We start from the raw sequence: 13751 nt of genomic DNA on the forward strand, positions 1-13751 counted from the left end.
AAAAGCATGAACTTAAAATGAATGCTCTATAAAGGTGACCTAACAGTGATGCCCGGTGGAGCTACCTGATAGCTATGGAGGAGATGGGCTATGGACTTCCCCCTCGGCCGTCACCTACCCAGCCGGACTTTGGGCAGACTCACACTCGTCTCTCTATCCTATTTCCCTTCTATCTCTTTACCTTACCCCCTCTCCCTTCTTAGCTCCTTTCTATTTCATCTTGACACTCTTGAAATGTTTTTCTAGTAACTGATGTAATTAGTAACGGATGTCATTTTGTAACTTTGTGGAACCGTATGTAAAGCGCTCTGATACCGCCGGGTCTAACCAGCGCTATATAAAACTCAAATAAAAAAAAAACAGAAAAAAAAACAATTGCATCTTCAGAATAAATGCTGAATTTGTTTTTTTAAACAAATCATATCACAATTGAAAGAAACTTTGACAACGCAATCGGAAGATCTATCACACTGCAGTGCCTCCTTACTTTGAACAGCAGCTGCATATCATATGAAGGAAATACGATGTACCGATTTGGAAGAAACAGGCTGTTGGTTCTTTCTAGGCCCTCTGAGTTGAACACATTGGGACAGATTTACAATAAACTAACGCAGCATGGTGCAGGAAGTAATTTTGCTGCGCAGTGCTGCGTTAGTTTGGAAAGCACAACGATGTGACATATTTACAACAAAATGTTGCATCTCCATGCTTCCCCCCTGCGGTGGCGCACAAACTGCTGCCACGTGCCGACGAAGGCACCCTGCCACCATAGTGCAAGGATGCCTGCGTCGTGGGGATATTGTTTTTGTTCAGGAAGGGTTCCCTCCCTGCACAAAAACATTCTGAAATGCCGTTTTTCAACTTATATGTGTGCTGCATAGCAAACATAAAAGTTGAAAAACAACATTCTTTCAATTATTGTTTTTGTTCAGGAAGGGTTCCCTTCCTGCACATAAACAATCATTAGAGGTGATTTCCTCTTTCGATGTGTGCTGCAGAATGCAGCATGCAAATAAACAGGAAACAAAAACGAGGAGAAATGAATACATTTCTCCTTTTGGTGCCTCCCTTTGCGTAGCATTCGCTCGCATTTCCAGATTTACAATTCCTCGTAAATCTGGAAATGTGTCTCGTTCCATGGGTGTTGCGTGGGAACACCCACAGCAACACCCATGGAATGCCCCTTTCATGCAAAGTGCTGCGTGTACAGGGGCCATATTTACCAAGACAGGAAAAGCCATGCAGGGTGGCTTTTCCTGTCCTTGTAAATATGGGGCAGTGTATTCCGCTGCCAGTGCATCACAGAAAGTTACGTAGTGGGAGCGCAAGGGGCTTGTACATCTGCCCCTTCCTGCTTTGACCATAATAACACTGGAAAACATAATCAAAAACTCCGAACTCGTCTTCTGGGGGTATTGATGAGCTTGAAGCGGGTCTTGTTAGTCAGTCAGGTCCTTTACTCTTCTTAGGAACTGCTTGTAAAATGTCATGGCCTCCCATGAGCTGTCTAACTTTTGTTCACCTATTGTCTGAGTGGCTCAGTCTCTTGCCTTTTTCACTCCATATTTCATGGCTAGTGTTGCCACCTTTCCAAGAGAAAAATACCAGCCATTTGTTGTCATTTTAGCAGTCTGCAATCAATCAGCATTTGTAAATCGCAGCACCGTCACCCCTAAGGGAATCTGGGCCCTGAGGGTGCCATGTCTATGTTGAAAAGCCAGGTCTTGAGTTTCTTTCTGAATTCCGCCAGGGAGTGTGCTGTTCGAGGTGGAGGGGCAGGTCTTGGTGGTGATGTAAGAGAAGGAGTAGCCTTCACTGTAGCTTCATCAGACGCGGGGGTGTGAGCTACAGTGAGTGAGGAGCGCAAGTGTTTTGAGGGCAGGCAGAGTTTCAGATGGAGGTTGAGGTAGGATGGTCCTTGGTCATGAAGGGCTTTGGTGGAGTGTGAGAGGCTTTTGAACTGGCATCTCTTCTAGATGGTGAGCCAGTGGAGGTATCTGAGGTGTTGAGTGATGTGGGTCCCTGGGTCCATCTGGGGAAACTCAGGGTGAATCTGGCCAGTGTTCTGTATGGTCTAAGGCCTCTTGAGAAGCTGAGCGGGGATTCCGGCCTATAGACCGCTGCCATAGTTAATAGTTAAGGCGGCTGGTGATGAGGGCCTGCGTGGCGGTATTTCTACTGTTGCAACATATGCAATGGTTTTAATTAATCATGCATAAATAAATAAGCTTGAACTTGAAACGTGTGTTGATTGGGATCCATTTGAAAATTCTACGGAGCATGAGAAGAGCGTAGCAGCAGAACGAGGCAACTGCGTTAACTTGTCATTTCATGGTCAGTGGGCTTTCGAGGATGTTGAAGAGGTTGCGAGCATGGTCGGTATGTGTGGGTGTAGGTCTGAATTCTACAGGCCAACAACTGTGGTCCCATGTGGAGATGTTCTCCCAGAAGATTAGTTGCTCCATTTTGTCAAAGTTTGAGGCAGCTGTCTCTCATTAATTTGGCTATGTTTGTCATGGCATTAGAGAAGCTGATTTTGGCATTGGACGGGTCCTCGGGGAGCAAGAGCATTGGCTGAGTGTCGTCTGCATAGGAGATTATGTGGAGTCCATGGGAACTAATGACGTCTGCCAGGGGTGTCAAGTAGATGTTAAACAAGGTGGAACTGAAGAATGATCCTTGTGGTAAGCTGCATATAATGTCCTTGGGTGCAGAGTTGAAGGGAGGCAGTTGGATGCTCTGGGTGCGTCCTGTATGCTGATGCTGTAAAGTCTGTTGATGAGGGTGTGTTTGGAGATGGTGTCAAACACAGCAGAGAGATCGCGGAGGATCAGGGCCACAGTTTCTCCATTATTGTGGAGGGTTCGGATGTCTACTGTGGCAGTTATCAGCACAGTATTGGTGCTGTGGTTGGCAGTTGTTTACCAGGAATTCAGTGAGCTGTTCGATGATGGGAGATCTGTCTATAGATTTTGAGGTAGCTGGGGTTGGCTAAGGTTTTTTTTAGGAGGGGTCTAACCACCGCATATTTCCATCTATCTGATAAGGTTGCTGTGGTGATGGAGGTGTTGAGGATGATAATGATTTCTGTGCTGATTGGGTTGGTTCAGAGTTTGTAGAGCTGGTGGGGCAGGGGTCAGTGGGTGCCCAGGAGTGGACGGATGACATGATAGCTGTAGTGGTCTGACTGGTGAGTGAAGACCAGGTGGTGAGCATTCAGCTGGTATTGGCTGGTGGGTTTAGGTTTGTAAGGCTGAGAGAGGTGGGTTGGGGGTCGAAGTTGTTGTAGATGGTGGTGATTGTGCTGTCGAAGTAGTTAATAGGGTGTCGCAGAGTTCTTGGGAGGGGTGGATGATGTTCTCTGTGGCTGTTGGGTTGGAGAATTCCTTGACTATTTTAAGTACCTCCTTCGTGTGGTTGGCTGCAGTATCAATGTAGTTAGTAATGGCTGCTCTCTTGGCTTCTTGAGACGTAGGTAGTTGTTACTGAGGGCTGCTTTGTGGGCGACTCTGTCGGAGGGGTTCTTGGAGGTGCGCCATCTCTTCTCAAGTCAGTAGCAGCTGCACTTGGTGGTTCTGAGGTTCTATTTGCTTTTGCAGATTTCAACTAGGCTACTCTGTTGGTGCATTTGGTGATCGAAACAGTGAAGTTCTGGATGGACTGGTCAAGGTCTGCTGCGTTTCAGGTAGTGTGGCACTGAGGGCCTGTGTCCACTGAGGCTCGGTAACCTTTAACTAGCTGCTTTGGGGGGTAGGGGGCAGTGGTGCTTGTAGGTGGTGTGCTAGGAATCAGAGATGGTAAAGTCACCAAATGCGTGGTCTGTCCAAGGGAGTTCAGTGGTGTGGGTGAACTTGACTCTGTCGCTGGAGGTGAAGATGGAGTTGTGTGTGTTTCGGGCTTTGTGCCTGGGTTCGCTGACCAGTTGGGTAAGGCCAATGTTGTTCAGGTTCTCCAGGAGGGTGATGGAGTTGGCATCGTTGGGGTCGTCAACGTGAAAATTGAGGTTGGTGAGAAGGATGTAGTGGTGGGAGTTGATTGCTATGGGGGCGATGAGGTTGGAGAAGGCATTACAACGGTGCGGATGTGATATTAATTAGGACAGTAAACAAAAGTGTATGTATTGATTTCTGAAACAACTTATCTGTATTTGTTTACTTTAATTATTAGTTATAGATCATTAAGGCAGCTCTAGAACACATTTAAAAGTGCTTTCATATTATAGTTGCTGTTTTACATACACACAGCTAAAGGCAAAAAATACTGCCTTTAGGTGATTTCGCTTTTTTTTACACTGACCGAGAGATCAAAATACAAGTGGTGTCGGTAGAAAACTATTCAGGTGGTGTTAGACCTACCACCATTGGTGTGGGTTTCCTCTGTATATTTGCCTTTAACTCCTTTGTTTTTGCTATTCTATATGCTTAGGGCAATTCGCACTGCTGTTCAGTGTCAAAGTGCAAGTGCTCCCTTTAAATTGTTGTTAAAGGGAGCACTTTATGATTGGCATATTTGATTTACTAGTCAGTCCATTGTACAGTGCACTGTGTGTGCCCAGGGCCTGTAAATCAAATGCTGCTAGTGGGCCTGCAGCACTGATTGTGCTACCCACATAAGCAGCTTGTACATGTACCTCAGGCCTGCCATTGCAGTGTCTTTGTGCAGTCTGGTACTGCCATATCGACCTGGCCAGTGCACCCACTTGGCAGGACCTAACCTTCCCTTTTCTTACATGTTAATCACCCTTAAGGTAGGCCAAAGGTACCACAGTGGGCAGGGTGTAGTGTATGTGAATGGTAGGACATGCCCTGATGTGTGTGGCAAATTCTTATAGTGCAATACTACCAATTTCGTTTTTCACTATTGCAAGGCTATCTGTCCCCATAGGCTAGAATAAGGAGTTTGTTCATAAAATATTATGAGTATTACTGCCCATGGGAACAAGATCAGAAATAAAGTTTGATATGCCTGAACTCAGAATTTTAAGATGCATCTTTTAATTAGGGAGATTTTTACTTTCTTAGTTTGGAAATACCACTTTTATAAAGTAGGTCTTTTCTTGCCTAACCATCCAGTGTGCCTCTGCTAAGGTTGTGTATTAACTGTCTTGTTTTGGAGTGACAGGGGCTAGGAATGTGCATTCTGTTCAGACAGCCACTTGGGGGGTTGAGGTGTGTCCTGCCTTTCCAACGTGAGTCAGGGCTGGGTTGAATAGACATGGGCTGCATTAGGAGTAGGGGGAGGAGATTTCTTTCACACCTGAATGGGGCTGGTCTGCCAAAGACAATGCCGTCTCCACCTCCTGCCAGGACGCTGCGCCAGAGAGGACAGAACTAGTTTTGGCTGAGCAAAGAGCTTTTCTGACACAGATAAAAAAATGTTTTTTATTATAAAAAGAGGGGTCTAGACCCCGGAATTGTAGATCGTGTCTCTGTATCAAAGGGAACATTTGCCAAGGAGAAGAGCTGGAGAAACTGAGGATGAATACTGCCATGTGCTGTTTGCTGTCTAGGTCTGGGGTTGGTCTGCAGTGGCTACTTTCTGCCAAGGAAAGTGAACAGAACTGTTTGCTGGGTCCCCTGCTTGAGGAACAGCTCCAAGGGCTTGAAGAAGACCTTGCGTACTATTCTGAAGTCTCAGGGACACAACGACTTCACCCCAAGCTCCCCTCAACTTCCTTGCTGGAAGTTCTGATCTGCCAAGAGGTGACTGTAGCTGTTCTGGGCCTCTGGAGGTTGTTCTGTTGGTTGGGAGCTGGTAAAGCAATGCAACGATGACAAGCGCAATGCATCTGTACCTGTTTCCAATGCATCACCGAAGAAACCAACTCAGCACCTGCAGCGGCACGAGAAATCGCTGCACGCTGCACCAAGTGCACCGGTGTCCGAAGTCCAAGATCACTGCAACGATTCTGAAGCAAGCCCTGCTGTGCGGCTGCAAGAACCCACGCATCGTCCCGAGGTGCCAGGTCTGTTGCATCGTTGAGGGATGAGGTAAGAAACCGATGCATCACCTCCCAACGCAGTAAGAAACTGACGCATCACCTCCTCTCCGGTAAGAAACTGATGCATCACCTCCCCTGCACAGCAGTAAGTAACCAATACATTATCCCCTGGAGCAAGGAACAGATGCATCACCTTCCTTGAGTGTAAGGAACCAAAGGATCACCTTACCTGCAACTCATTTGGTTTGTCTGCGTGACACATCCAAGGTACTTTCTGTGAAAAATGTTGCATCTGCAATTTGCTTTGAACTGAACTATTTCTACCATTTGAAAGTCCTATTTTTATTACTGTATTGTGAATTTTTGTTGTTTTGATCCTTTATGGTTTAGATAAACTGGCGTGGTGTCCATTTGTAGAATTTTCACTGTATTACTGTATGTGTTCACAAATGCTTTACATACTGCCTCTGCGATAAGCCTGTCTGCTTGTGCCAAGCTACCACTGGGAAGAGCAGGGGTTATTTTAGAAGTGTATCCCCTTTACCCTGACTAGGAAGAAGGGTGCCTACTTGGACGAAGTACCTACTTCTGCCAACTAGAGACCCCCATTTCTAACAGGTGGTAACCCTATTCCCTACACAAGCGTCAAGTGGGTCGTAAGACTGTCCTGAAGGAAAATGTTACATAACCTGTAAGCATCTCTTTATAGTGCTGTAGATTCACATACTCTGTCTACTCTTGCCATCTGGTGTTGAGCTCAGACGTTTGCAAGTTGTTTTTCTTCAGAGAAAGCCTTTCAAGTCAAGAAATGCACTGTGACTTCTCCCTTAGATGGCAATGAGTATCAGCACAGTCTCCATGTTAGATTGGTTTTGACTCAGCTAGTGAGAGTAGTATAGAGGGGTGGGTAGAGGAAGCATGGTATACATGTGAACTGGAAAATTAAGTTATGCAGAGGACATGATCCATGGTCCCAGCCACATGCTTCCCGGGTGGAGTGTGAGCACATGTGAATCTACAGCTCTACAAGCTATGGAGAAATGCTAGCAGGGTAGGTAAAACTTTCCGTTCATAGAATTTGTTGCTGTAGATACACATGCTCTGTAGAGACTGTAAAGCAGTACCCCTCAACAAGCGTTGGCTAGCATGTGGATGAGGGATATGTCTTAAGGTCTGTTTGACCAACCTTCGCCCCTTGTCGGGCTAAAATGTACACACAATAATGTTTTGTGAAGATGTGTAGGGTTGACCAGGCAGGTGCTTTGCATAGATCGACTAATGGAATATTGCCTAGAAAATCCATGGTTGATGCCTTCTTGCATGTAGAGTGTGCCCTGGGGCTAACAGGGAGAGCTCTTTTAGCTTTATGATACCATGTTTAGACACAATTGACTATTCATCTGCTGATGTCTACTTTGGATATGGGCTTGCATCTTTTCAATGTAGTATATGAGAACCCATTTGACAGGCTCTTTTTGATACAGAATCTGACTGGGGAAAACAGACTGGGATCTCTGTGGTTTGAATTGAAAAAGAGAAACCACCTTTGGAAAGAACTTTGGATTAATTCTGAGTACCACTTTGGCCTTTTTAACTTGAATGAATAGTTCTTGTAGTGTAAGGGCTTGGAGCTCACGAATACATCTCAAAGGTGTTATGGCTACAAATGAAACACATTCCAGTAATGGTACTGGGGAAGGTAAGAGTGCAAAGACTGACTAATAGATCTCATGAGTCCAGTAACAGCTTTATTAAGGTACCAGACAGGTGCGGGGGGAACTCCGAAGGGGGATGTCCCTCTTGAGATCGCCATAAAGGCTTTAACCACTGGTAAGCGGAAAAGTGAGTAATTTTCCCTATTTTGAAAGTAAGTGGCTATGGCTGCCAAAAGTAGCCTTGTGAAGGTGTAGGCGAGACATGATATTTGCAGGTGAAGCAAGTAGCAAATGATATTGAGAACAATGGTTTCAGGTATCCTGGTGTTTAGAGATGCAGTAATTAAAAAATCTTTTCCACTTTGGTGCATGACAGGATAATGTAGTAGGCCTATGAGACTCCTGTAGGATGTCTGTGCATTAGTGTGGGAGAAGTAGGCAGCAGAAATCTAGGCCCTCAGGTGCCATATCCCTATATTGAGCTGTTTTGACATGGATACTTTGATAGAGGGCTGAATTCTACCACATTACCTTGCTGAGTGGTGGGTTCGGTTTTTGATGCTTTTACATTTACTCTGCTTTCAGCGCGGGACGCGCTCCGTTAAAAATTGCATTCTGGAATTTGCTTTCAGCGCGGAACGCGCTCTTTTAAAAATCGTACTGAATAATTTTAACTTGCTCCTACCGGTAGTGTGCACTTCCTACAACCTCAGTGCTAACGCGGTGTCTATAAACAGACCCGCCTGAAGAGTAGCGCTGGGATTGTAGACGCTCTATTTCTTCTGGCAGCGTCAGCGTCGAGGTCTCCTCCCTCACTCACTCACTTTCTATATTAGGCAGCATGCCTAGTCAGCGCAGCGGGCGCGCCAAAGGCAAGCCCGTCTGCGCCCATCCGCGCCCAGCCGGGCCCAGGGGCCACCCCCCCCTGGTTCCCAGCACAGTTACTCATCCACAGTTTTAAAGTCTCTGGCATCGGGGAGCTATCACTTAGACAGGCGGATTAGGGAGAAGCTCCAGGAATACCAGATACTGAGCAATGAGGTGGCATTTAAGCGGGAAACCGCCCCTGTTTTAGCGGTCCCCCCCCCCCCGGTAAACCATGCAGACTCGATATAAGAGTCCTGAACACACACTCCCTGCAAAAACATAATTTAGAGGTTGTCGCCCTTCTCCATATGAGCGACATTGACATCTTGACTCTCACGGAGACCTGGCTAGGGGATACCTCAGCCTCGGATATTATTGCGGCCCTCCCAGATGGTTATGAGGCCTTATGGCACAATAGACAGGGGAATGAAAGAGGAGGCGGTGTGGGCATTATCTTTAAGAAACATCTTACGATCGTCAAAGCCCTTGCTGAACACCTTGAGGGGACAGATCTATTAGAGGGTAACATTTTGGGGGTCATTAGGATGGAGGATTTTCCACATCCTCGGGGCCGGCGGAAGCCACCGCCGGCCCGGAGGATGCGGAAAATCCTCTGCGGACCCACCAGGACCCACCGCCACATTAGGATGGCTGGTGGGTCATGGTTTAGGTCCGCAGCTTTTCCACCGCGGCTGGCTTACAACCGCGGCGGAAAAGCACTAAAATGGTGAAGGTGTCTCTTAGACACCGTCAGTCAGATTAGGATGTGCTTGGGAACATGCTTTTCCGCGGCGGCTATTCCGCCGTGGAAAAGCATGTGTAACTGCACTGCAGGGGCCCATTGCGTGCCCCCTAGGTGTAGTGGGGGGTGCACATGGGGGGTACCTATGGTACCCCCCTGCATTTGCGTGCACAATGCAGCAGGCACCGCGCGGTGCCTGCCGCTTTGTGCACGCAAATGCTGTGCATGCATTTTTAACATTGCTGCAGGTGCAGCTTGAAGCTCCACCCGCAGCAATGTTAAAAATAGAGGATGTGACCGCCACCCTGGCGGTCACATCCTAATCTGCACAGAGGGAACGCCGCAGCCTATGCGGACGTTCCCTCATGCTCTGGGGTCTTGAGTCTGTCCGCGATCCTAATGACCCCCTTAGTTTAAAAACTCTTAACTCCTACTTATGGTAGTCTACCGCCCCTCACAGCCCTCCCCTACTTTCACTGACCTCTTCATGGAAGTTGTCATGGATTTATGCACTCGCTATAAAAGACTACTAATAATAGGCGATTTCAACTTTCATTGGGATAACGCTCAAAAGGATCCCACAGCACGTCAGTTTGATTCTGCTATGAAAGCACTCGACCTTCGTCAGTTGGTAGCCCCACACATATTAAAGGCCACATTCTGGACCTCATCTGGTCATCACAGCCCTTGACTACACAGATAAAAATTAACCCGTGTGTCTGGTCCGACCACTTTTTAGTTAGTTGTTGGGTTCCGAGTGATAGCCAGCCATTACACTCACCATCAGCCTGGAGACTAATTCGCGCCTGGAAAAAGGTTGAAGCCAGCCATTTAGCTTCCGCCCTAGATACAGTCATTGGTACTAATCCCCAGCCAAGCACCTTGGCACAGGAGAATGACCAGCTCACGTCGACCCTTTGTTCCGCCCTTGATCAAATAGTACCAGTAAGAAAGGTAAAAATTCGAGACCAAGGCACCCCTTGGTTTAATGATATAAACCTTCACCAAACCGAGAGGAGGTGGCGGATAAATACAAGCTAGAGGACCACAACTCATAGAAATCTATATTCTCCTCCTATAAACATGCCATCATAGAAAGGAAGGCAGAATTTTATGAGGGCAGAGTTCAGATTGCTACAAAAAAGCAAAAGGAAACCTTCAAAATCTTGAAAAAACTCAGCCATAACATGGAGGCTAAGTCATCAGCCCCCCGTATTGACTGCGACGCTTTCCAGGCCTTCTTCCTTCAAAAAGTTGATGACATTCTACTAGAAATAGAAAACTCCTCAGTTAGCCGTGGCTCTTCCCTTAATCTACAGCCCCCCCTCCTCCTGAAGCCCGCCCCGTGAAATTTCCCCTCCTCGATGCTCAATCTCTTCTACCCCTTGTGAACTGGGTGAAATCAGGCTCACCAGCAGACCCGTGCCCACCGAGAATTTTCCAATCGGCCATTCCCAGCTTAGAAGGCCTATTCTCAAGCTATTGAATGCTTCTTTGGAAACAGGCTCCCCCCCTCCGGCGTTGAAAGAGGCTAGAGTTATCCCCTTACTCAAAAAGTCAGGTGCGGATGCCTCTATCCTTAAAAACTACAGGCCAATTTCCCAGCTCCCGTACTTAGCTAAAGTACTTGAACAACATGTCCTCAAAATACTTTCCACCTTTCTTGAGGAACATAGACAAGCTGGCTTTAGAGCTCATCATTGTACGGAACTGGTGATGCTATCTGTTCTGGATGAGATGAGGGTTATGGCTGACAAGAAAGTATTGAGTGCCCTGATTTTATTAGATCTGTCAGCGGCATTCGATACGGTCAGCCATAAAACTCTCCTGTCCCGTCTTGCCAATGTGGGTATAGAGGGACCTGCCTATCATTGGCTTGAATCCTTCTTGACCAACCGGACGCAGAGGGTACAGTTAGGCGATCAGGTATCGATCACCGGTCCCTTGGTATGTGGTTTCCCGCAGGGCTCGGCGCTGCCCCCCCCCTGCTCTTTAATCTATACCTACAACTATTGGCGGAGATCCTGGCCCAATTGGATTGCCAGGTCTTCAATTATGCAGACGACACCCAGCTACTTGTACGGATTAACAACTCCAGAGCTACTCAGGAACACGTACAAGAGGTGCTGAGTTTCACAGCAAGCTGGATGACTGACAACTCACTTAAAATACATCCAGATAAGACGGAAACCTTTGCTGTCCCACACATCAACAGCCCAGAGTGTGACCTGTTTTGGGCGCGGGAATTGGGAGTCATCCCTACCCCAGCCCCAGTGGTAAGAAGCCTGGGCATCAAAATCATCGCCGACCTTTCTATGAAAAACCAAGTGTCGGCAGTGGTTGGTACCGGTACAGGGCTATTGAGGTGTTTGCGAAAACTTGTCCCCCTCCTCACTACAACTTTCCTTCAGGTTATCGTTTCTGCCACGATATTGTCCAGGTTGGACTATGGGAATGCCCTTTACATCGGCCTCCCTTGGAAATTAATAAGAAGATTACAGGTTGTGCAAAACAATGCGGCGCACCTCGTTTTTGATCTACCCAGATGGACTCATGCCTCCCCACTGCTCTCTAAATTGCACTGACTACCTATCAGGCTGCGAGCATCGTTCAAGGGCCTTTGCATAGCCCATAAGGCCATCTACAGTCAGGCCCCAGCTTACATCAAGGATCGCCTGACGAGCTACATCCCTGCTCGGACCCTCCGTTCCTCTGCAGCCTGCCGCTTGGTTAATCCCCGGTTTCATTCGGCTCGCAAAGGCGGCATAGCCTTTTCCACCTTGATTCCACAGGTTTGGAACAACCTACCTGAAAACTTGCGCAAGGAACCTGCCCTCCTTTCGTTCAGAAAAAAACTCAAAAATATTTTGTTTCTGGAGGCACTGACCACGAAATAAGCCTGCCCACACTAGCTCACACGCACTGTCTGTTGTAATATTCTCCTCTTAAAGCGCGAAGAGACCTGATGGTGAACCAGCGCTACATAAGAACCAATTAACTTATCATAACATTAACATTTGGCCTTGGCTCCTGGCGAGAAGGTCCAGCTTGTTGGGGAGCTACTCATGGAGGTTGAGGAGTCCAGAGTAACAGAGCAGTCTGACTACAGGTGGGGGTTACACGGATGAGGGCCTGCCGCATCTTTCGGACGATGATTGGAAGGAGTGGGAGAGGTGGAAAAGCGTAGGCAAAGATTCCTGACCAGCTTATCCGTACTACATTGTCCATAGAATGTCATTAACTGGAGTTTGAGTTTGGGAATTTTGAATGCTTGGGGTGGCAAAATGTCTATTTGTAGTGTGCTGTAGAATTAAAATTATCGGTATATGACTTGTGGTCGGAGTTCCTGCACATGGACTAGTTGATACGTTCTGCTGAGCAGGTCGGCTAAGTTGTTGTCCACCTCCCCCCGGAAGGTATTCCACCATGAGATTAATCTGAATTCGGATTATCAAATGCCTTGTCTTCAGTTAGTAATGATGGGGGAGAAAGTGGGTATCGCACTGTTTCTGCAGGTAGTACACAGCTCTTCATGGTGTCTGGCTTTATTAATACTACTTTGCTTTGACTGGTAGGAAGTGTGTCAAAGTGCGATGATAGCCTAATTATCTGCTAGGCACTGGTGTTTTGTTTGCACTACTGATCAGCCAATTGTGAGGTATGGGAAAACATGGATGCCTCCTCCTACCATGCAGGTTAGCAGCTACTACTACAAGAAGCTTTCTGTATACTGTTCGAGCAAAAGATGATGCGGACGGGAAGTACCTTGAATTGATAAAGATTGCCAGTTACAATGAAGCGGAGTTAGCGTGGGGGATGGAATGCATGAGGCTGTGGAAGTAGGAGTCCTTGAGCTGTAATGCCATCATTTAATCACCTTGTTAAAGCAGAGGGATACCATCCTGCAGTGGTACCATATGCAAGTGTTCGGAGTGAATGTAGTGATTTTGGGACTTAAGGGAACAGTTCTTTTTGGGGATAAGGAATGAAAGAGTAAGCCTTCTTGCCCCGCTGGAATGGGGCCACTGGCTTTATAGATATTTTTTGGAAGAGCGCTTGGAACTCTTCTGCAGAAGGATGACACGGTTGCTGTCTGAGAGTGTGTTTGTGAGGTACTATGTTGGGTGTGAGAAGTTCTAGGCAGTAGCCATGGTGAACCACCACTAATACCCACTTGTCTGATACAATTTCATGTCAGCATGAAAAGAAATCCTGCAATCTTCTCCCACAAAGTGTCATGTGACTGAAGGGGAGATGAGGGAAGTCAATGTTTTGATGTGGAGGCATCTTTGGGAGGGGGAGGAGCAAGATGGCGAACTGAAGCCGCCATGGAGCACAGCCGTGCAGAGGTATTCCCAAACCTACAATTGCATGATGTTTGGAATATGCGCCGGTGTAGCAGTTACACTATGCCTAAACTGCTTCTAGCTGCATGTGAACAATACTGACTCAAAAGCTACTAAACCGCTGCTAACAGTAAGAAGAAGACGAATATGGTTGCCATTGTCGGTCAGGATTGGGCACTTGCTTCTGGCGTCTCGACTCG

At 47.1% G+C, this 13751-nt stretch overlaps 1 protein-coding gene across 1 annotated transcript in view; it reads right to left on the minus strand.

Moving 5' to 3' along the window:
* ABCC3 (ATP binding cassette subfamily C member 3) overlaps positions 1-13751 on the minus strand; it is a 624389-nt gene that overhangs the window by 90355 nt on the left and 520283 nt on the right. The gene's annotated exons all lie outside the window — the stretch shown is intronic.

The sequence above is a fragment of the Lissotriton vulgaris genome, chromosome 7, assembly GCF_964263255.1.
Source record: "Lissotriton vulgaris chromosome 7, aLisVul1.2, whole genome shotgun sequence".
Taxonomy (NCBI): domain Eukaryota; kingdom Metazoa; phylum Chordata; class Amphibia; order Caudata; family Salamandridae; genus Lissotriton; species Lissotriton vulgaris.